Here is a 23,074-nt window from a genome sequence, read left to right as displayed (position 1 = left end):
TTTACAAATTCTTTTCGTTTTTGCTTGTCCTGGAAGCTCTTTATCTCTCCTGTTTTCAATGACAGCCAGCTGGATATAGTACTCTTGGCTACATATTTTTCTCATTATGTGTTCTGAATATATCATGCCAGTTCTTTCTGGCTTGCTAGGTCTCTGTGGATAGGTCTGTGGCCAATCTAATATTTCTACCATTGTATGCCACAGACCTCTTGTCCCAAGCTACTTTCAGGATTTTTTCTTTGTCACTGTGACTTGTAAGTTTTAATATTAGATGATGGGGTTTGGACCTATTTTTATTGATTTTGGGTGGTGGTTCTCTGTGCCTCCTGGATTTTGATGCTTGTTCTCTTTGTCAAGTTAGGGAAATTCTTTGCTATAATTTGCTCCAATATACCTTCTGCCCCCCTCTCTCTTTCTTCTTCTTCTGTGACTCCAATTATTTTAATATTGTTTTATCTTATGGTATCTCTTATCTCTCAAGTCTCCCCTCATGGTCCAGTAGTTGTTTATCTCTCTTTTGCTCAGATTCTTTATTCTCCATCATTTGTTTTTCTATATCACTAATTTTCTCTTCTGACTCATTTATCCTAGGAGTAAGAGCCTCCATTTTTTACCACACCTCATTAATAGCTTTTCTGATTGCAACTGGTTGTATTTTAGCTCTTTTATTTCTTCAGAAAGAGATTTTATTTCTTCAGAAAGGAATTCTCTAGTATCATCAATGCTTTTTTTGAGCCCAGCCAGCACGTTGATAATTGTCATTCTGAACTCTAGATCTGACATCTTATTAATGACCGTATTGATTAGGATAGGTTTCCCCTCTTGTTCTTTTTTTTTTTTTTTTTTTTTTTTTTTTTTGGTGGTGAGTTTTTCAGCCTTTTTACTTTATCCAGGTAAGAAGAATAGATGAATGAGAGAACAAAATACTATAAAGGTAGCAACCACCCCAGAAAAATATATGCTAAACAAATTAGAAGAGACCTGAAACTAGGAAAAGAAAGGAGGAAAAAAGGAAAAAACCAGAGCCAAATGCTTGATTTTGGGTGTATTTTGGTCTGTTAGAAGAAATAGCCTCCCAAAATCTTAATGAAAGGAAAAGTTATATATATACATAAATAAGGGTCAACATGATGAAGGGATGGAATTTGACTGTAAATGTGAAAATTGAAGATACTAAAAAAGGATTGATAAGAAGTAGGTTGAAAAAAGAAAAAAAAAAAAAGGAAAGAATGTCATCAGGCTGGAGACTAGAACAAAGCTGTGTGCTAGATTTAGGGTATATTTTGATCTGTTATAAGAAACTCTATCCCAAAATTTTAAAGAAAGAAAAACCTAAATGTATATAAAAAATAAAGCTAAATACATTGAAGGGATAGAATATGACTATAACAATGAAAATTAAAAAATATTTTTTAAAAAACATTAATAAGATAAAATAGTTAAAAAACACTAAAATAGAAAAGAAAGAATAAAAACAGTAAGAAAAAATTGAATAAAAAATTTAACTTTGAAATGCTAAAGAATCATGGGGAAAAAGTCGTGAATTCCATATGCTGTATTCCCCTATTTCTGAGGTTTTGCAGTTCTCATTGATTGGTGAACTTGTTCTTGGCTGGATGTTCTTATTGATCTGGTGGCTGAGACTGTTGCATTGATTCTCAAATATCTTTGCCCAAGGTGGAATTGCACCACTCTTGCCAATTGCTCTTCATAGCTTTTGTTCCCTGAATGCTTTCCGTACAGCTTTGGAGGATGGGAATGAAAATGGCAGTATCCCAATCTCTGGCACCAGAGGAGCCAAGAGCTCGGGGTGTCACTCCTCAGGGTACCCTCAGAGAAAAGCAGTCAATCATACCTGTCTCCTGGTCTCTGGATTCACTCCATGCTCACCCAGTCTGTGACTAAGTGTTTCTATCTATGGCACATGATCCTGTCTGGAGCTTCTAAGCCCAGCAGACTCCTGCCACAAGCTCCCATGCTGATCTTCTTGGAGGAGGAAGGAGGGGGTCTCCTTGGATCTGCCACTTGTGGGGTCCCTGCTCAAAGACCAGTGGCCTGACTGTGCCTTCGATCATGGTTTCAAGTAGCCCTGAGCTCAGAGTCCCTACCTTGGCTCCGTCTCTGCAGCCAGCTTCCCCACTCAGATACCTGGCAACTCTGCCACACTCAGACACCCCTGGTCTTTCTGTGACCCTTCTGGTCACTGAGACAACATTGTTCACCCCCACTTAACCTCTGGAGTGATGTCCCTCAGTGGAGCAGACTTCTAAAAGTTCTGATTTTGTGCTTCACTGCTCTACCACTTGCTGGGGGCTGCCCCCACCCCCCGCAGTCTATCTTCCTGTGTGTCACCTTGGATTCACTTCTGCTCACGTCCTACCTTCCAGAAAGTGGTTGCTTTTCTTTTCCTAGAATTGCTGCTATTCTTCTCTTTGATCTCCTCTTGAGCATGTATGTGTTCAGAATAGTTTGATAACTATCTAGTTGAACTCCTGGGACCTGATGATATTAGGTCTTATACTCCTCCAGCATCTTGCTTCTCCTCTTCAACGTGTCATATTTAAAGAGCCCTTGTTAAGATAATGTATGTCTGGCTGGAGAAACTCAGTAGTATTAGCTAACATTCAAGTGCTTAATTTGTGTCTGGAATTGTGGTAAGCACACTGTATTGGTTACCTTAGTTAATACTGAGAATAAACTTATGAGGTAGATATTATTGTATTTAATCACTTTTAGGATATACATTTTTTTCAAATTTTAACACTCTGGAATCTGGTTGTATCTTTTTTAAAAAAGATTTTATTTATTTATTTGCTGAGCAGGGAGCCTAATGCAGGACTCAATCCTGGGACTCCACGATCATGACTTGAGCCAAAGCAGTCGCTTTACCAACTGAGCCACCAGGGTCCCAAGAATTTGGTTGTATATTTCAATCAAAAGCATCTTACATGCATAATTTAGAACATTCTTTTCTGTCCTAGTGATGTGTAAAATCATGGTGAAGCTGAGAAGAGAGAAGGCATCATAGATTAGATGACATATGCTATTAGCCACCATCCTCCTTTATCCAGTCTTACTTAAAAGGAAACTGAGACATGAGTTAAGTAAGCTTTTCAAGATCACAGAACTGGTAAGTATTTGAACCAGGATTCCACAAATTTGTTGAACTCAACTCAGGACCATTCTGTACAATTTGTATACTATGCTGCCTGCTGGTAATCTAGCAAAACTGGTGCTTCTGAATGGTCATCCTCAGAGAGCTCCAGACTTGGGAAGTGGAACTAGAGAGAAAGAATTTTTGAGGACCTCTGTGGGCCATTGAGTGAGGGCAAGTCCTAGAGTAGAGTAGTTAGAGTAATCATGAGCAAAATGGACCCTGAAAGAACAGAAAACCTATGAGATTGTTGGGAAGCCTGAAGGTGAAGGCCACCCACTTCACTATTTTGTCTAGGGCCAGACCTGCATGGGTAGAAGGTTCTAAATTGGGATGGAGAAAGAAGATCCTTACACAGCAGGGAGAGTTAGTTCTTTATAGCTGTCTTTGTATCTGTTTATCTGTATCTATGCCTATACTTAGATATCCTTGTATCTAGGTCAATCTATATTGAAAGAGATTTGTATCATGCTTTTTGAAAAGGAGCTCTGTGTGACTAACATTTTCTTACCCTACAGTTAGTTCTAAAACTTTGTGTATTATACTTGCTTTATTTGTGTATTTTATTTTTTACAGTGCCTAGCACAGTTTCATGTAAATGGAAGGTCAAACATTTTTTGAATAAATGAACAACTTTCTCTCTTACCTCAACACTACACAAAATCTTGGAAGCATATTTGCATTTAGAAGAAGGATGCTTTAATGGGGGTGGGGAAACTCTTGAAGAGTTTTATCAGTTGCAGAAATAACAAACACCACTGCACTTTCTATTCTTGCTTGTCAAGAAATGAAGTAGGCAAATTAAAGTAAGCCAAGATTTAGCACTGCTGCCCTGCCTCCAGTAATAAAGATGAGCCAAAGAAAAGACAAGCCAGTGAAAATACTCTGTTATTACTCCCTGTCAGCCCCAGTGACCATTTGCTCAAACACGGCACAGACCAACACGTACACACACACGTATATGAAGTTTTGTATTTTCCTTTGCTTGTGTCTAGTCAGCTCAAATGGGTCGACTCATGTTTTGGCTCATGTAACTAAACCAGACTCTCTGGCTCAGCTCTACCTGCAAACTTTCTGGCCTTCTTGGGTATAGTGAAGTGGTTTGAGTTTCTGAGAACAAATAATTAGGCTCCAGAAGGAGGCTATTAGTTTCTGCCTCTGTGCGTTCTGTGACCCTGTGAAAAGGAAAACAGAGTTAGATAAGGACAGCGCTCAGCTACACGGGCTTCATCATATTCCTCCTTTTAGTGTTATCAGAAGGTTTATTTAATTATTATTCTGGACTTGATAAGCTTAGGGATTAATATTTTAAAATTATTTCTCCTTTTAATCAACCACATATGATACATTAGACACAGAATTAGCTTTGGTGTGGCCTAGAAAGCTCACCTTGTCTTTTTTATTTATTCTCACACTTTGGGCTTCCAAGGTAATGAAGTTTTAAATGAGGCATAAGAGGATCATCATATCTAAGAGGCTATGAATAAGATATTTGCTTATTTTATTACTTACACTACCTACTCCACCATTTTTCCTACATCTTTTCATGGTATCTTATTCATAGCCTCTTAGATATGATGATCCTCTTATGCCTCATTTAAAACTTTTTTTTCATTTCAGAAAAACATCAGAGACTTGTTTATTGGGAAAATTGCTCATTTCCAGTGTGGACTAACTGAGGCATTGACTCTGTCAATTGACTCTGTCATGTGAGGTAACTATGAGGTAATAATTGGGCCAAATATTTCCCTTGCAGTTCACAGGGACAGCATTTAAACCAACTTCTAAGTAGTTTTAAAATGTAGTAGAATGTAGAACATGAATCTCACTTTCCAGGTACGTTTCCTTTATTAGGGAAATAACATCCAGAAATTCTTATCTATTAATCATATTTAAGCCTTTTTCCAAATTAGGAATCATCCTACTATAATTACTTACTAATATATATCTACACAAGTAAATTTCAGTGACCTGTCTGCATGTCCATTTACCCAAGGGCAATTACTAACACTATTTTAATAGAAGTTACAAACATTTAATTTCATAAGAAAATCACAGCCTTGTCTGTTAAGTTTGAGGTAGGTAGGGAAAAAGGTGAGAAACACCTTTCTCATACTCAAGTTCAGAACTCATATCCAGAGAAAATAAGACAGAACCACCTTCCCAAGGTGGAGCTTTTCATTTCTTAAGGGGAAATGGCAAAAGGAGTAGTAATCACCTCAGCGAGCCAACTTTCTGTATTTAGTCTTATTTATCAGATGGTATTTTATGATTTATAGATTTCAGGATCACCTATAAGTTAATAGAATTGAAAGTTACTTTGACAAGCGAGATGATAATAGAAGTAAACTGCTCGTTTCATGGAATAGGAATATGAGATCAAAGGAAAATAAAAACAAGGATTACAGGGGTGCCTGGGTGGCTCAGTGGGTTGAGCACGGACTCTTGGTTTCAGCACAGATCATGATCTCATGGTCATGGGATTGAGCCCTGAATCGGGCTCCATGCTCAGCATGGAGTCTGCTTGTGACTCTCTCTCTCTCACCCTCTGGCCCTCACTACCACACACTCCTCCTAATAAATAAACAAGTTAAAAAAAACCCAAAAAATAAATAAACAAAACAAAACAACAAGGATTATAGAAAAGTCAACTGTATAGCCATTATTTTACCCTACCCCCCAATAATTTTTTTTGTAATCATAATTCCTTGAATAAGGGAAAAACTAAGGTGGGAAACTGGTTGAAAACCAAAAGTTGGGTATTAGAAGAACTGGGAGGTGTGTTTTTTCACACACCTTTATCCTTTGCCTTTTCAAGCCACAGGAGAAGGTCCACCACCTTTAGAGGTTTTGGCTATCTTACTCACTTGATTCTTTTCTTATCTTTTAGCTTTGATGCTATCCATTGCTTTTCAATCTAACACATTCTGAAGCTTGGTACTGAGGTAAGAAAACGTCATATTGTAAGTTTGGAATTAGACACTGGCCATATCTTTCATAGTATAAGGATAATGTTAAAAGTCCTTGGTGGTGATTTAGCAACACTTTAATTTTTTTTTTTTTTTATTTCCAAGGACTTATTCTGCTTCTCTCTTTGGAATAACAGAGAGTTTTGCTTGGGTCCTTCAACAGCTGACTTGGTTTGATCTTGATGACTCAACAGAGTAATCAATCTGGGGTTCATACATTTCATTGGAACCCTGCAAATTTATAATTTGGTGAAGATCAGCAGGGCAGTTCCAATGAACTGCACCAATAAAAATCATCAGCTACATGAAGACAACCAGATCCTCTACCAGAAACAGACACATGATGAGTTTGGGACCCTGTTGACAGGGTCACTTATAACCATGGAAAACTTCTGAAAACAGTTTGATTGCATGCCCTTCTTTTGGCTTCTATATAGCTTATGTGATAGACTTGTAGACCCTGAAGCTTATGGGGACAAAGAGAGGAACTAGGATGACATAAGAAGCTACAGTAATGAAGTTAAAACCTTTGGGGAAAATAGCAGTATCAGTACAGGATGAAAGACAAGCTCAGCTTTCTTCAAACTGTGCCAGAAAATCAGATGGTATATTGTACAGGAGGCTGCAGAGCACTTTCCCAGGTAACACCAACTATATGTCCTTCCTCCTGTCACTGGGCATGGAGGCTTGGGTCCAAAGGTTAAAGAGCAATTAGAAGGAACTGAGTGGATCTAGTGGCTCTACGATGGATTTTCCAACAAGGGCAGGAGAGAGAGAGAGAGAGAGGGCAAATAAAATATTCACACTGTTGGCTCTCCCAAGTCTCTTTCTGCTTCATGCTCAGACTCTGACTACTAGTAATGTTTTGATATATGGCTTTCCAGACTTTCTCTATTATTTTATATGCTAACTGAAACTTTTCTTGTTTAATATTTCGCTTACAAATGCCTCCTGCCTTTGCATTTTTTCCTCACTGAAAGTGTTCTTCAATTATTTTCTTTTGTCTCTCTACTCCTGTGCTAATCCCATTCCCCTGAGGTATCCTCTAGTCATGTTTTGATATATAACCTTTCAGGCTTCCTCAATTATATTATATGCTAACTGGAATCATAGACTGTTTTCACTGGAAGGGACCTTGAAGATCATCTTTCCACATCTCCCCACCCTGCGCTGTCCCTCACTGCAGGCTTCCAGTAGATTACATAGAGAGGTCTTGAAATGCCACCTCAGCCAGTAACTGAAAAAAACAGACTAGAACCCAAGCCTCTTCACTCTTAGTTTAATGACCTTTCTACTGAAAGATTTTATTTTCTTCTTAGTCTGTTTCATGCCCTGAAAAGTAGTTTCTATAAGATGGATTTAAGGGATTTGTGGCTAGACTTAGTTTATGAGGTGACCATTCATTTCCATATGGATAACAAACAAACAGCGAGCAAACTTCTAACCAAATAGAGATGAATATAGTTCATCTCCTTTGTTCCTCCTCTGGCCTCAGTGAATGTGGCCCACACGCCCAGTGCTCTGCTTTACTAGAGGAACTTTCTTGTGCTAAGATTATCCTTGGATACGTGTACATGGAGTCATGCACATGGAGTCAGCTTTTGCCTCTCTTTTCTCCTACTGGTCCCTTGCTTTGGGCATAGGCATAGCTCTCCCTGCTTTCTCTTCAAGTGCTTCTAGAAAGATGGAACTTAAACCAGCCAACCTATTCGAGTTGCTGATTTTCCAAGTATCTTCTAGGTATTCTTCATTAAAACCAGGATTCTCCCCTGGTGCAGGACATCGTGTTTTTGACTTATGTACACTCAACCAGTAAATTTACCAGTAAATTCTGACCTACCTTATACTTCTAGTCTTGATTTTTTCTTTAAATTTTGAAAGGTACTCTTCTCTAGGCTAAGTTCAACTTGAGCATACACATACATTCCCTTTTATAGATAGAAAATGCACACTTTCACAAAAACACTCTAACAAAATCCCTGGGGTCTCATTCTGCCTCTACCCTTCTTCCACCCCGGTCATGTTCAGAACTTCTCACTCACCTGGCCCACCTGGAAATCCTAGGATTACTGTTTTCCCCTCTGGGCCCAGGACTTTGGTCTTTGTTCCGAGTCCATCATATCTTCTGAGTTATAATAAATTTACTTTCTTTAACTATAGTCAGATCTCTGACAGAATTCATAGTGATTTTTGGATGAGGGATTTTTTTTCTGCCAAGGATCCAAATTGAACAAACTTGAGTTTTGAAGGAAGAACATGTCAGGGAATGGATGCCAAAGAGGCCCACTCCACAAATATATTGAGCAATTAGCAGAGTGCAAGTGAGCTCTTCTGAGTTTGATGGTTGTAATTGTTTCCTCAGGCTCTCTTTCTTTCACATAACCCTTTGTCTATCGTTGTTTTCCTTTGTGTGTGTTTGTGAGCAGGTTGTGGGGAATGTTAAACAAGCACTGTTTTACTCCAGGTGATTGTAGCATAATGCTTTCATGTTTACCTTTCATATCCACTTTAAAGATGGAATCTGTTTTACCGTTGGGACTGCTGCTATGACCAATTCTGTAGCATGCCTTCAGTTCAGACACATGCCTCTGAAACCGTAATCACTAACAGATGCTGCTCTGAATCAAGAATTCCCCTCTCTGGCTACTCAGCCTGAGCAATGAGCTGCCTAACTTGGATCCTACTAGCTTCTTGAAAAACTCCACAGGCTTCCTTACTAGCATACTGGTAACATGCAGAAGATTGATATTTTCCAGGCCCAAGTAGGACTTTGAAATAATACCTAGCAGTTGTAGAGAGCTATTTATTTTCCCCTCCTCCCACAAGTGTTTTCACAAACGTGATCTCATTTTATCCTTCTCCTAGTCCTTGGAGTTAAGTAGGGAAAGCAGTATTTTCCCCCAGGAACCTGAGATCCAGAGATGTTAAGTAACTTGCTCAAGGTCACACAATTAGCCTTGACTGCTAGTCTGGTGTTCTTTCCACCAAAATGACACTAGTATTTACTTTGTCCTGTGTCAAAGTTGTCTAAAATCTTTTTGGGTGCTAAATGAATCCACACTGTCATTCTTAAGCTTAGATTTATATTAAATTTATAACAACATTAAGTATCTCCTGCCCCTCCAGTCCTTAAGTTATAGTGATTTTGTGTGCCTAAAAATTATTTGGGAGTCTTGTTCAGTAGATCAAAGGTGGAGTCCCAAATTCAGCATTCAAAAAAAAAAAAAAAAAAAAAAAAAAAGAAATCCAACCACCCAGTGATTCTGCATCAGATAGTCTGTGTAAACACTATTCTTAGAGCTAAAATAAGCAAGGCACTTAAGATCCCTGAGCCTTGGTTTCCTCATTCAAAAAACAAAGGAAAACAGACTACAATTAATAAACAATTTCCAGAAACCAACATGGATCCTAACCATAATGATTTGCATCAGAATTCCTCTTAAGGAAGAAACAGTAGTTGTCTGGAAAAACACATTGGAGGTAGACAGTGAAACCTCTGGGGTCTGGGTTTCTGGGGAGTTTATGGAAATGCATGGAGTTAGGTGCTGAGTATGTTGAGGGGGAACAGAACAATCCCTGGTGGTGAGATGGCCAGAAAAGACTCTGGAGAAGAGGGTTGGTTGATAATAAGGAGTTCTAAGGTATTTGCTCTGTGGTGTAGGCTGTGGTCCTTCCTTGTGTTTCCTACATATTCAGAAAAATCTATGTTTTATGTGAATAGAGGCCTTTCTATTGAATGAAGCTGGATTTAATTCTGGATTAATATAATGTAGAACTGAGCAGAAGAAATCATAAAAACATAAGTCTTGGGAATTTGTAGAAATCTTGGAGATGACTTTGGATTTCTTTGAACTAGAAGTAGAAGCACAAACCCATTTCACCTAACTATCATGGGATAGATGTGAACAGGGGTCATCTGGGTGAATGTATGAGCAGGAACACATTATAGAAAATACTATTTCTGAAATATTCTCATGGCCTTAGAAGAACTAGAATGTTATTAGAGACCTCATAAGAAAGGTGCACATCAAAAAAGTGAATGTGAACAAGGATGTTTGCTAATAACAGGCGAAAGAGTAGGAACTTAGAGGTATAGTTCTATAATGGGCCTGGATTGTGGAATGATTTTAACTAAGTTCTAATGCCTTTGTTACCTTTCCTATGCATTACATAATGGTAGTGCCCATGGACACTTGAAGCTTTTTAATTTTTTTTAAACTTTATCTCTTTATTTTTATTGTGTAATATTAGTTACCATACAGTACATCATTAGTTTTTTTTTTTTTTATGTCATTAGTTTTTGATGTAGTGTTCATGATTCATTGTTTGTATATAACACCCAGTGTTCCATGCAATCTCTGCCCTCCTTAAGACACATCACCAGAATTGATGTTTTTAATCTAGTAGCCAGAGTCCAAAAATTGGGGGGTTTTCTACACTTGGAAGTATTTATGTCAAGGTTTTCAGAAAGAGTTCTTGGTCTGAAGAAGCAGATGATGGGGATGGGGGAGCAAGGTGAAGGGTCAAGACACTGACTTCCAATTCAGCTAGAACATATACTAAATATAAATGTATTATACATGATAATACATATACATATACATATGCAAAAATGTCCTCTTGGCAAACAGGTAGAAGCCCAGATATGTAGCCTTAAAGGTGAGGCTATGTCTTCATCTGTGATATGGATACTAGAAAGTCTCAATATTCTTCACAACTTAGAGACTAAAATGACTGGATTTGATGATAATGCTTATGTTGAGTGGTTTCAATACTCTTGGTAAAAAAAGAGAAATACCATCATCTACTGAAAAATAAAAGTTGGGATTACAGTACTAGTTCTGGGAGAAGTAAGCTAGGGAGATAGTGATAAATCAATGGCAAGTCTGCCTGTGGGTGACTGGGCCAAAGAACCCCTATACAGTCTTATACAAATTTCTCAAAGTCTCCCTTTATCTTCTTACCCTCAGTGAAATTCAGTTCCCTTTGAGAATACTGCTTAAGGGGGTTTCCTCATTTTCCACTTCTTTCAGCATCGTGGGACCAGGATGAACAAGCAGAGAAAAGCCCAACTTCTTCTGGTTCCTCTTTCATCATTTATTCTTTTTTTTTTTTTTTTTAAAGATTTTATTTATTTATTTGACAGAGAGAGATCACAAGTAGATGGAGAGGCAGGCAGAGAGAGAGAGAGAGAGAGAGGAGGAAGCAGGCTCTCTGCTGAGCAGAGAGCCCGATGTGGGACTTGATCCCAGGACCCTGAGACCATGACCTGAGCCGAAGGCAGCGGCTTTAATCCACTGAGCCACCCAGGCGCCCATTCATCATTTATTTTTGTTATCAGCAAATATTTGTTGAGCAGCTTCTAGTCTAGGTCCTCTGGGTTAGGTGCTGAGAATACAATTGAGAACAAAACAGAGAGACTGTCTCACAGAAATTATTTTGTAATCATTTTGATTCCTTAGATAAATACCTCATTTGAAACTTATACTGTATATAAAAATACCAACCTTTCTTTTTGCTATCATTCACTGAATTACCCATTTGTGATGAATTGGATGCCTGTCCTTCAAATCTAAGTTGTGGGTATGAGGAAAGCTGAGCATTCTTTGAGCTGTCTCTACATTTTTCAGGTGATGGAGAACCAAGCTCTAAATTAATTTTTTGTAAGCCATTTCATAAAACAGAAAGATATATTGGTATTAAAACTTTGCTTTGGGACTTCTTAACCTATTCAGAAAATTTAATTATGAATGTGATGGCCATACTCTTGATTTGATCCTTGTAATAACAAAGTATTACAAGTTGAGTGACTTAAATAAACAAAAGTGTATTGTCTCCCAGATCCAGAGGCCAGAAGTCCAAGTTCAAAGTGTCAGCAGCATTGGTCCCTTCTGAGGGCTGTGAGGGACAATATTCCAAGCCTTTTTCCTAGCTTCTGGTGGATAGTTGTCAATCTTTGGTGTCCTTGGCTTGTGGATGCATCACCCAATCCCCATCTTCACCTTCAATATGGGTGTTTCCCTGTGTGTGTGCCTCTGTGCCAAATTTCCCTTTTTAATTTTGGTGCAATTACATTGGACAGAGTTCACCCTAATGGCCTCATTTTAACTTGATTATCTGTATCTTCAATATAAAGTCACATTCTGAAGTATTTGGGTGAGAAATCAAAAGAATCTTTTTTGGTTATGGAAGGGGGTTACACAATCTAACCTATAACACTTGGCAAACATACCTAAAGCAACTAAGTCTTGCTACTCTCTTTCCATTTTCCAGTCTTTTTTTCCTAGGGCTGTAAGTTCATTTAATGTATGATCTGTCTTCCAGATTATCACAAGCAACAGTTCTACCAAATGTTAGCAACTAGTTTTAGCCTCTTACACACTTCATCACCATGCAAAGAGAGGGTCCTAAGCCAATCCCACCTTTTCTTCACATTCCAATTCATGATTCTGGAGATACTCCCGAATTAGCACAGTGTTCATGATGGTTGCCCATGGAGGCCAAAGAACACTTGTAACATTGGGCAATTCATATTACCCTTAAATTTATAAGTAGGTCCATTTGTATGCTTGCCAATTCCCTGCAGATATTAGGGGAGGTTGTATTCTCTGTGTCTCCAACTCTCAATGCTTTTTTGACTATATCAGTTCTCTCAGTCCCTTTCCAATTTCTCCCAATATATTAGTTCACTTTTGGCTTCCCCCACTTTTTTTCTGTATTTATCCTGTACCCTGCAATCCTCTCCTTCATTTTGTCTCTCTCTCTCTTATCCTCAATAGTATTACTTCCTGTTTTTTGTTGTGCTGATCCGAAAGAAGGCCAGCACCAAACTAGTACCAAACTATAGCCAGTCATTCCTGTCCTCCTGTCACCTGTAGTACATTAAGTACTTGTGGAGGAAACCACAGAGTCCCTTCAGCTTTATGGTGTTTCGTTTAACTGTGTTCTCAACACTACTAGGGAATCCTCCAGGAGTTCTCTCTCTTCCATTCACAGATAGGCCATAATAGCTTAAGACTCTTTGAAAAGTATAACTTTGGTTTTTCAAAAATTCTGCTATGCAAAAAAAAAAAAAAAATGATCCAGTAATTCCATAACTTTTACCTTTAGCTTCTACAACATTCATTTTTCCTTTTTTAAATTAAAAAAAATTTTTTTAAAAAAATTTTTTTTAATTTATTTTATATTTTATTTATTATTTATTTTTTGAATTTTTATTTATTTATTTATTTATTTGACAGGCAGAAATCACAAGTAGGCAGAAAGGCAGACAGAGAGAGAGGGGGAAGCAGGCTCCCCACTGACCAGAGTCTGATGCGGGACTTGATCCCAGGACCCTGAGATCATGACTGAGATGAAAGCTCAGGCACCCAGACAACCTACAACATTCTTTTCATTTGCACCCATTTGTTCTAGTTTCGTTTTTGTTTCAGTATCCCACCTCTTGTTCGATTCCGTCCTTTGTCCGTGTGTTCTATCCGACACTTTTCACCTTTTCAGAGGTCTTACTTCCTTAAATACCTCTTCTTTATCTTTGATTTTAAAATATTTATTTATTTATTTATTTACTTAGAGAGAGAGAGAGCGAGCATGTACGTGAGAGAGCAGGGGTAGGAGGAGAGAGGCAGGGCAAAGGGAAGAAGGATAGAGAGAATCTCAAGCAGACTCCCTGCTGAGTGCAGGGCCCAACCATGAGGGGCTCAATCCCAGGACCCTGAGATCATGATCTAAGCCAAACTCAGATGCTTAACTGACTGAGCCACCCAGATACCCTTATATGGTTTTACATATAGGATATACATTCCACAATACATTATTATAGTTTTGACTTAAATGGACAGGTATCTTTTAAAGAATTTTAAAAATGAGGTGAAGTTTTACATTTATCCACATCTTTACCATTTTTGTAATTTTTGTTCTTTTGTGTAGATCCAACTTGCCATCTGGTATTATTTTTCTCCTCAATGTAAACAGCCTAGTGATAAATTCTCTCAATTTTGAAGATGTCTGTTTTTAAAAAAAATACTTTTTAAATTTATTTGACAGACAGAGATCACAAGCAGGCAGAGAGGCAGGCTCCTTGCTGAGCAGAAAGCCCGATGCGGGGCTCAATCCCAGGACCCTGAGACCATGACCTGAGCCAAAGGTAGAGGCTCAACCCACTGAGCCACCCAGGCACCCCTTGAAGATGTCTTTAAAAATATATGTTTATTTCATCTTTATTTTGGAGGATTCTTTATTAAATGCAGAATTCTAACTTGACAAGTTGTTTTGTTTTGCTTTGTTTTTTTTTAGTAGTTTAAAGATGTTGTTTCACCCTCTTCTTCTAGTTTCCATAGTTTTTAATAAGAAGTCTTTAGTTAATTTCATTTTTGTTCTTCTGTTCATCATTTTTTTCTGGTTGCTTTTGAAATATTTTCTTGATCACTAATTTTTAGCAATTTATTTATGATAACTTTGTTCCTATCTTTGGCATTATCTCTAGACCTCATAACCTCATAGAATTTCTTTCTTATTGTATGTGTATTTTGCTTTAAATACTTAAACATAGTTGTAGTGGCTGTCTTAACACTCTTGTTTTCTGGTTTCATCATCACTGTCATTTTTGATTGTGTGTTTTTCAGTACTTTTTCTTTTATGGGACACAGTTTTCTGCTTTATGGCATGTTGAGTAATTTTATATTATATACCATTCATCATGTGTTTTACATTGTTGAGTGTATTTATTTTAATGTCTTCCTTTAATAATGGTTAGGTTTTGTTTCAAGAAGTGGTTAGTTTGGGGTGCCTGGGTGGCTCAGTGTGTTAAGCTTCTGCCTTTGGCTCAGGTCATGATCCCAGGGTCCTGGGATTGAGCCCTGCATCAGGCTCTCTGCTCGGCAGGAATCCTGCTCCCCCCCACCCCACCCCCTGCCTGCCTCTCTGCCTACTTGTGATCTCTGTCAAATAAGTAAAATCTTAAAAAAAAAAAAAAAAGAAGTGGTTAGTTTACTTCCAAAACTATTGGTTATTTTTGAGGCCCTTTTGAAAACTGGCATAGTACATCTAGAACAGAACTCTGGATCTCCAGTATTTGAACAGCAACTGAATCTTTTCTTCTTGGTTTTCAGCTGTTTGTTTCTATTCCTCTTATACTTTGTAATTTTTGATCAAATGGCAAATATTAAAATTTTTCAAGATAATTTGAGAGTCTAAATGCTGTCCTTTTCTTCAGAGAAGATTTGCAGCTGCTTCTGACAGGCAGTTCACCTCGGTATAGTCTGGGATGGAGCTGGTTTGAAGATGGATTCCAGTATACATGAAGGCTAATCCACTTCCAGTTTGACTGTAGGAAGAAATCTTTTGGGAGCCCTAACTAAATGCTTGTCATGTTTACTAAAATTTCACCTCCTTGATAGGCCTTCCTTGAGGTATAGATAGCATCAGCAAGCTACCCAAGTTTTGTTCTATTTCTTAGTATCTTTTATTCGCTAAATTGTGTCTTTCCCAAATTCATATGTTCTAATTGGCAGTACCTCAGAATGTGACTGTGTTTGTAGATGAGATCTTGAAAGAGGTAATTAAATTAAAACGAGGTCATTGTGGTAGGCCCTAATCCAATGTGACTGGTGTACTTTAAAAAGAGGAGACTAGGGCACAGACATGCATAGAGTGCAGACCATGTGAAGACACAGGGAGGGGTTCCTGGGTGGCTCAGTCATTAAGCAACTGCCTTCAGCTCAGGTCATGATCCTGGGGTCCTGGGATCAAGTCCCGCATCAGACTTCCTGCTCATGGGAAGCCTGCTTTTCCACTCCCTCTGTTTGTGTTCCCTCTCTTGCTGTCTCTCTCTCTCTCTGTCAAAAAATAAATAAAATATTAAAAAAAAAAAAAAGACATGGGGAGAAGAGGGACATCTACAAGCCAAACAGAGGGGCCTTAGAGGAAACCAATCCTCTAACCAATCTGAATTCTCAGATGCTAGACACTTGCAAATCAGCAAATGCATTCAGAAGAGCAGAATACAATGTTAAACTTATCTCAGTACTTCTTGACTCTTGGAGAGCTTTACCTCTCAAGTTCTGCTGCCTGGAGAGTTTCTAATGCTTTCAAACCCATTATTTTATTTTATCCAAACTTTCATGTGTGTTTGTGTGTGTGTGTGAGGTTTGGTTTGATAGAAGCATGTATATCAAAGTTGTAGGTGGAATTATTTTTATATTAATTTTGAACCTAGGTATTTTATTAAATTAAATTATTGTTTGTAATAGCTTTTTGATTAGCTCTTGTTTGTATCCCTCCAAAATTAATATGTTGAAACCTAATCCCCAATGTGATTGTATTTGAAAGTGGGGATCTGGGGAGTGGTTATATCATGAGGGTGGAGATTTCATAAATAGGGTTACTGCCCGAGTTAAAGAGATCCCAGGGAACTCCTTCCCCTCTTCTGCCATATTAAGACACAGTGAGAAAATGGTTGTCTGTGAACCTGGAAACAGGCTCTCTGCTGGCACCTTGATCTTAGACCTCCCAGTCTCCAGAACTACAACTATGAGAAATAAATTCCTGTTGTTTGTTATCCATCCAGTGTATGCAATTCTGCTATAGCAGCCTGAAACCAACCAAGACAGTAAGTACCATATCTGTCTTAAAGCACTGAATATTTTTGTGAAATATGAGGCCAGTCTAATTTCTTTCCCTTCATATTTGGTATAGGAAAGAATGTGATACCGATACAATGATTTAAAATATATTGAACTTTATATCTTTTTTCACACGTCAGTTTGGCTGGTCTAGGTTATCAGAACAAATGCTGCATAAAATCTTCCAGGGAGCAATTTCTGTCTTATTGTTCCACCATCCCCTAAGGCATTGTTCTCACCCCCAAGATTGGAGGTGGGACCCTGGTACATCTACATTCTGGCTTGAAGTAGAGAAAAAGAGGCAGAATTCAGGGAAAGCAGCTGTCTTTAAATCGCATACTTCACTATAGCACATATCCAGTTGTCCAGAACACAGTTATGTGTCCACCCTAAGTAATTGCAAAGACAACTGGGAAGTGTATTGTCTACCTGGGTAGCCAAAAATAAGAGGAAGTTTAGAAGAAACAGGAAGTCTACTTCAAACTGGTAGATAACTTACTCATTTTGCCTGATGCCCAAAATTCTTTGTTGTTGTTATTGTTGTTTTTCATCTTTATAGTTCAGTGCTATTGCTTGGGTATGTTTTAGTTTTCTGATCTCTTTGCATTAATTTAGTTTTGTTGTTTTTTCTGTGATTTGTGTATGAACTGCTATTTTAACTTACAGGTTTAAGTCCCAGTTTTAAAAAAAATTATATCTTTAAATTATTTTTTCTTTGTTTTGTGTTGTTTTTTGTTATTGATTTAGTCTATAGTTTGTATCTAATATTTTGCTTGCTTTTCTCAATCCTGTTCTTCTATTCCTTGGTGTAATTTCAGTGATGGCTGTTTGTGCTGCTCAATATGGACTTGATTTCTTGGATGGATTTATTTTTTTTCTTCTATTTATTTCTTAAGTCTGCCAGCTCATGTTTCATCTCCTCCAGTTCTCTGCTTTGAGGTCTTTGATTCATTAGGTGACTTTATTCATGACCATATATTTGGTCATGATTTTTATCTGAGCAGTGGCCATATTTTTCTGGTGGGTATTCATCACCTGCCACTTGTTTTTCCCACATTTTTCTTCTTTTTCCTGAAAGTAACTTTGCATAGATACTTGGCTGGGTCTTTTTTGCTTATTACTTTTGTGAATGAGGTGAATTCTTCCAGTTACTTGTGAGAGGTTCCTTCAGGGGAGAGACTAGAGTAGTGTTCCAGGCAAGGAGTAACTTTCTTTGGTTCACAGCAAAGCTCATTATGACTAAGTGGTGTGTGTGTGTGTGTGTGTGTGTGTGTGTGAAATCTTTCAACCTTCATTTCTCCCTAGTTTAAAGATATCAGCAGTTTCTGGACTGCTTATAATTAAAGATCCATCTCCTTTATCTTCTACAATGACACACGGCTTCTCTAAAGAAATGTGTGTTGCCTTCCTCCTCTGACTATTCTTTTTTTTTTCTTTTCAGCCTAACAGAATTCATTGTTTTTGCACCACACCTAGTGCTCCATGCAATACGTTCTCTCCTTAATACCCACCACCTGGTTCCCCAACCTCCCACTCCCCGCCCCTTCAAAACCCTCAGATTGCTTTTCAGAGTCCATAGTCTCTCATGATTCACCTCCCCTTCCAATTTCCCTCAACTCCCTTCTCCTCTCCATCTCCCTATGTCCTCCATGTTATTTGTTATGCTCCACAAATAAATGAAACCATATGATACTTGATTCTCTCTGCTTGACTTATTTCACTCAGCATAATCTCTTCCAGTCCCGTCCATGTTGCTACAAAAGTTGGGTATTCATCCTTTCTGATGGAGGCATAATACTCCATAGTGTATATGGACCACATCTTCCTTATCCATTTGTCTGTTGAAGGGCATCTTGGTTCTTTCCACAGTTTGGCGACCGTGGTCATTGCTGCTATAAACATTGGGGTACAGATGGCCCTTCTTTTCACTACATCTATATCTTTGGGGTAAATACCCAGTAGTGCAATTGCAGAGTCATAGGGAAGCTCTTTTTTTAATTTCTTAAGGAATCTCCACACTGTTCTCAAAGTGGCTGCACCAACTTGCATTCCCACCAACAGTGCAAGAGGGTTCCCCTTTCTCCACATCCTCTCCAACGCATGTTGTTTCCTGTCTTGCTGATTTTGGCCGTTCTAACTGGTGTAAGGTGGTATCTCAATGTGGTTTTAATTTGAATCTCCCAGATGGCTAGTGATGATGAACATTTTTTTCATGTGTCTGATAGCCATTTGTATGTGCTTCATTGGAGAACTGTCTGTTCATATTTTCTGCCTTTTTTTTTTTTTTTCTGTTTTGTGTGTGTTGAGTTTGAGAAGTTCTTTATAGATCCTGGATATCAACCTTTTGTCTGTACTGTCATTTGCAAATATCTTCTTCCATTCCGTGGGTTGCCTCTTTGTTTTCATTTTTTTATTTTTTATTTTATGTATTTATTAGACAGAGAGAAATCACAAGTAGATGGATAGGCAGGCAGAGAGAGAGAGGGAAGCAGGCCTCCTGCTGAGCAGAGAGCCCGACATGGGACCCTGAGATCATGACCTGAGCCAAAGGCAGCGGCTTAACCCACTGAGCCACCCAGGTGCCTGCCTCTTTGTTTTCTTGACTGTTTCCTTTGCTGTGCAGAAGCTTTTGATCTTGATGAAGTCCTAAAAGTTCATTTTAGTTTTTGTTTCCTTCCTTTGTCTTTGGAGATATGTCTTGAAAGAAGTTGCTGTGGCTGATATTGAAGTGGTTACTGCCTATGTTCTCCTGTAGGATTCTGTGGGGTTCAGTGAAGTTCCCTTTAAAGGCCCAGGCATCCTGTTCCCATTGTTTCAGTCAAGAATTGTGGTTTTGCCATCTACTTGGATAACTACTGTGCTCTGCCTGATTTGTTTGAGATCTTTAGTCACAGATGTCTTTTTGAGTATTTCCCTGCATCTCTCAGCCCTTCCTCAAGTATTATAGTTCAGGGTTACTGGTGTCTCCTTACTTTATTAGAGATCACTTTTCTCTCTTTTCATTGCTACTGTGATTTTATTTCTTTGAGAAAACTGGGTAGGCATATTTTGTCTGGAATTTTATAAGCAAGTACTGTGAATAATAAATATAGTGAAATCCACTATTTTTTTTAGGATTATTTTAAGTGGTATATTAACGAAAATTCAAGAACTCCAATAAGCTTTTCAAAAGTTACACAGCGGTGCCAGTCAGTAGAGCATGCAACTTTTGATCTCTGGGTTGTAAGTTTGAACCCCACGTTGGGTGTAGAGATTACTTAAAAAAAAATCTTAGGGGTGCGTGGGTGGCTCAGTAGGTTAAAACCTCTGCCTTCAGCTCAGGTCATGATCTCAGGGTGTTGGGATCCAGTCCCGCATCGGGCTCCCTGCTCAGTGGGGGACCTGCTTCCTCCTCTCTCTGCCTGCCTCTCTGCCTACTTGTGATTTCTGTCTCTCAAATAAATAAAATCTTTAAAAAAAATATTTATACAAACTGTATTCCTCCAATAACATATGAGAGTTTCTATTCTCCTATTCTTACTTACATAGATAGAGCTTTGTCTATTTGATACTCTGATAAACCTCTTAAGTTGTACTTTTAATTACTAGGTGTCAAATACTTTTTAACCTTTTTAAAAAATGGATCAGTTATTTAATTAGGTTCTTTGTAAGAAATCCAATTGTGAGGGTAAACTCCATTTGCTAGAGAAAACATAGAGCAGAGGTAGTCCTGAAGCTGAGGAACAGCCTTGATTTTTGGCAGAATTTGCGGGTCCACAGCTTTCTGATCAACCTTGCACTGCTCTGTAATCTCTTGTTTCTCTTTCTTGGTGTGGAAGATCTCATCCTCCTGGTGTCTGGGCTTACTCAGCTTCTTCTTCTTGAAATAAGTAACAGTGAAATGTTTGGGTATTTTCACACTGCTGGTATCAATTTTGGTACAAGGGGCAATGACAAATTTCTGGTGTGTTCTACGCAGAGGAACTCGATTGAGGGACAGAGGTCCAGTCACAAGTAGCAAGCCACTACTCATTTGTTTCAGGAAAACTACCCTCTTGCCTCTGGGGTGCCCAGTGAGGATGATCAAAATGGTCCCAGGGGTGATGCTAGCTTGCTTTCTCACATGTTGACTGAAAGGTTTTTTTTTTTAGCTATGGCTCAACATCTTTCGAGGCGCATCTTCAGTAGGATAATACCTAGGCATTTTGTGAAGTTTAACCACTTGGGTACCACCGTTCTTGTCACCAGCAACTGGTTTTGTGACAGTAGCAAGAACCTTCTCCTTTTTCTTTTCAACTCTGGATTTAGCCGCTGATACTTCCTCTTGTACATGGACTTTCTGGAATACGTAGGCCATCAGGAGTATCTGCCAATTCCTTCGACTAGGACAGGGTTTCGGCGGCAGTGCAGCTTCCCCTTCTATGGTGTTTTAGCCTTAGGGTTACTCTTCTCAGCCTTGCCACCAGCATTAGCCTTATGGGCTTCAGGTTTCTTCTTAGTATGCGGCTTCTAAGTTTTTTTGCCTGCCATCTTGCAAGAGTGGAAGGAGCTTTTTAATCTTTTTTTGAGAATTTTCCATTACTGTCTGTTAGTGATTTTTGTTTTCTTCTGATGACTTTGTCAACTTTCTATGGATTATTGAGCTTTCCCTTAAGAGTGTGTTGCATATATTTTTCTTAGTCATTTGCCTATTTTAGTATTATGTAATTTTTTTACCAAATAAAATGTATTTTTGTAGAAAGTTTCATATTTTAATGTAATTTTTTTTTACCAAATAAAATGTATTTTTATAGAAAGTTTCATATTTTCCTGTATACTGTAGGTGCCATTTTCCTGACCACACTAAGATTACATATTCATAAATATACTCCTTTACTGCTATAGAGCTTTTTAAAAAAATCTTAGATCTCTAATAAGTCTGGAATTTGTTTTAAATATAGTAAAAATTATTAATCTGGCTTATTTCCTCACAATGAATGGTTAGTCATGCACTCCTTCACTATTTACAGATTATTTTCCCTGATGTGAAATACTACACTTTACACATTAATCATACAGAATTATATATTCTGATCATAGAGAAATAGTTCTAAACTCAAATTTTTTCTGTTGTTTGCTTGTTTTTATGGCATAATTACGTAACTAAATACTACTGTATTTTAATTATCTTTTTACATACTAATATATTCTATTTTCTAGCAGGTCAAAAATTCTATCATTAGTAAAATTTTCAAAATCTTACTAGTTTTGTGTATTATTCTTCCAGATGAACTTTGGAATCTTTTGTTGAGTTTCCAAAAATATATCATCAAACCCATTGGGATTACACTGAGTTTATTTATTTATTTGGGAAGAAAATGACATCTTGATAGTATTAAGTCTTCTTTACTGGTAACATGATATAGTTCTCTATTTAAACATATTTTCTTTATGTCCTTCAATAACAATATTGTGGTTTTTCTTCACAGAGATTCTGCACATTTCTCTTGAGTTTAACTCTTAGGTGATATAATTGTTTTGCTATTAAGAATGTAATTTATTTTCTAATTCATTATTGTAAAGTAGAAAAATATCGAGATTTATTTATTTTGTGATACTACTCTACTAATCCTTTTTATAAATCCTAGTTGCTTTGTAGAGTATTTTTTTTTAGTTTTATGCATAGGCAACGATGCCATCTATAAACAATATTAGTTTTTCTCCTTCTTTTTAGTAATAGAACTGGGAGGCATACTTTACTTGTTTTTGATTATAATAGGAACATATCTATTGTTTTACTGTTAAAGTGGATTTTTTTGGTAGACCATGTGTAGTTGGATCTGTGAAAAATATTTTTGTTTTCTCATCTAATGATTACTGTCTTTAAATTGGTATATGGATCATTTACTATTAATGTAACTATCTTTTTAAAAAGATTTTATTTATTTATTTGACAGAGAGAGAGATCACAAGTAGGCAGAGAGGCAGGCGGGGGTTGGGGGGGGAAGCAGGCTCCCTGCCAAGCAGAGAGCCTGATGTGGGGCTCAATCCCAGAACCCTGGGATCATGACCTGAGCCGAAGGCAGAGGTTTTAACCCACTGAGCCACCCAGGCGCCCTTTAATGTAACTATTGATGGTTGCATTTAAGTCTATCTTTTACTTTTCTTTTAAGTCTACCTTTTACTTTTGTAATATAAATTTGTAATATAAATTTTGTAACAAAATTTACTTTTGTTTTCTTTCTTTCTTTCTTTCTTTTTTTTTTTTTTTGCTTGTCTCCTCTGGTTTTGTCCCTTTATTTCCTTTTCCTATCTTCTCTTCTTTTTTAGGTAATTCATTTAAACTTATTGGCTTGTTTTCTATAACTCTT

At 37.7% G+C, this 23,074-nt stretch overlaps 1 long non-coding RNA gene and 1 pseudogene across 1 annotated transcript; one reads left to right on the top strand and one right to left on the bottom strand.

The window, feature by feature from the left end:
* Positions 1–4,937: 4,937 nt before the first annotated feature.
* Positions 4,938–6,910, top strand: LOC123393286. Its single transcript, XR_006608033.1, has 3 exons — positions 4,938–4,990; positions 6,045–6,099; positions 6,229–6,910. It is a non-coding gene; the product is annotated as an uncharacterized LOC123393286 (long non-coding RNA).
* A 13,466-nt stretch (positions 6,911–20,376) lies between these two features.
* Positions 20,377–21,254, bottom strand: LOC101672568 (annotated as a pseudogene).
* Positions 21,255–23,074: the final 1,820 nt, after the last annotated feature.

This window comes from Mustela putorius, unplaced genomic scaffold (assembly GCF_011764305.1).
Source record: "Mustela putorius furo isolate JIRA1106 unplaced genomic scaffold, ASM1176430v1.1 tig00000788_pilon_pilon_pilon, whole genome shotgun sequence".
Classification (NCBI taxonomy): domain Eukaryota; kingdom Metazoa; phylum Chordata; class Mammalia; order Carnivora; family Mustelidae; genus Mustela; species Mustela putorius.
This window is presented reverse-complemented; position numbering and strand designations above follow the sequence as displayed.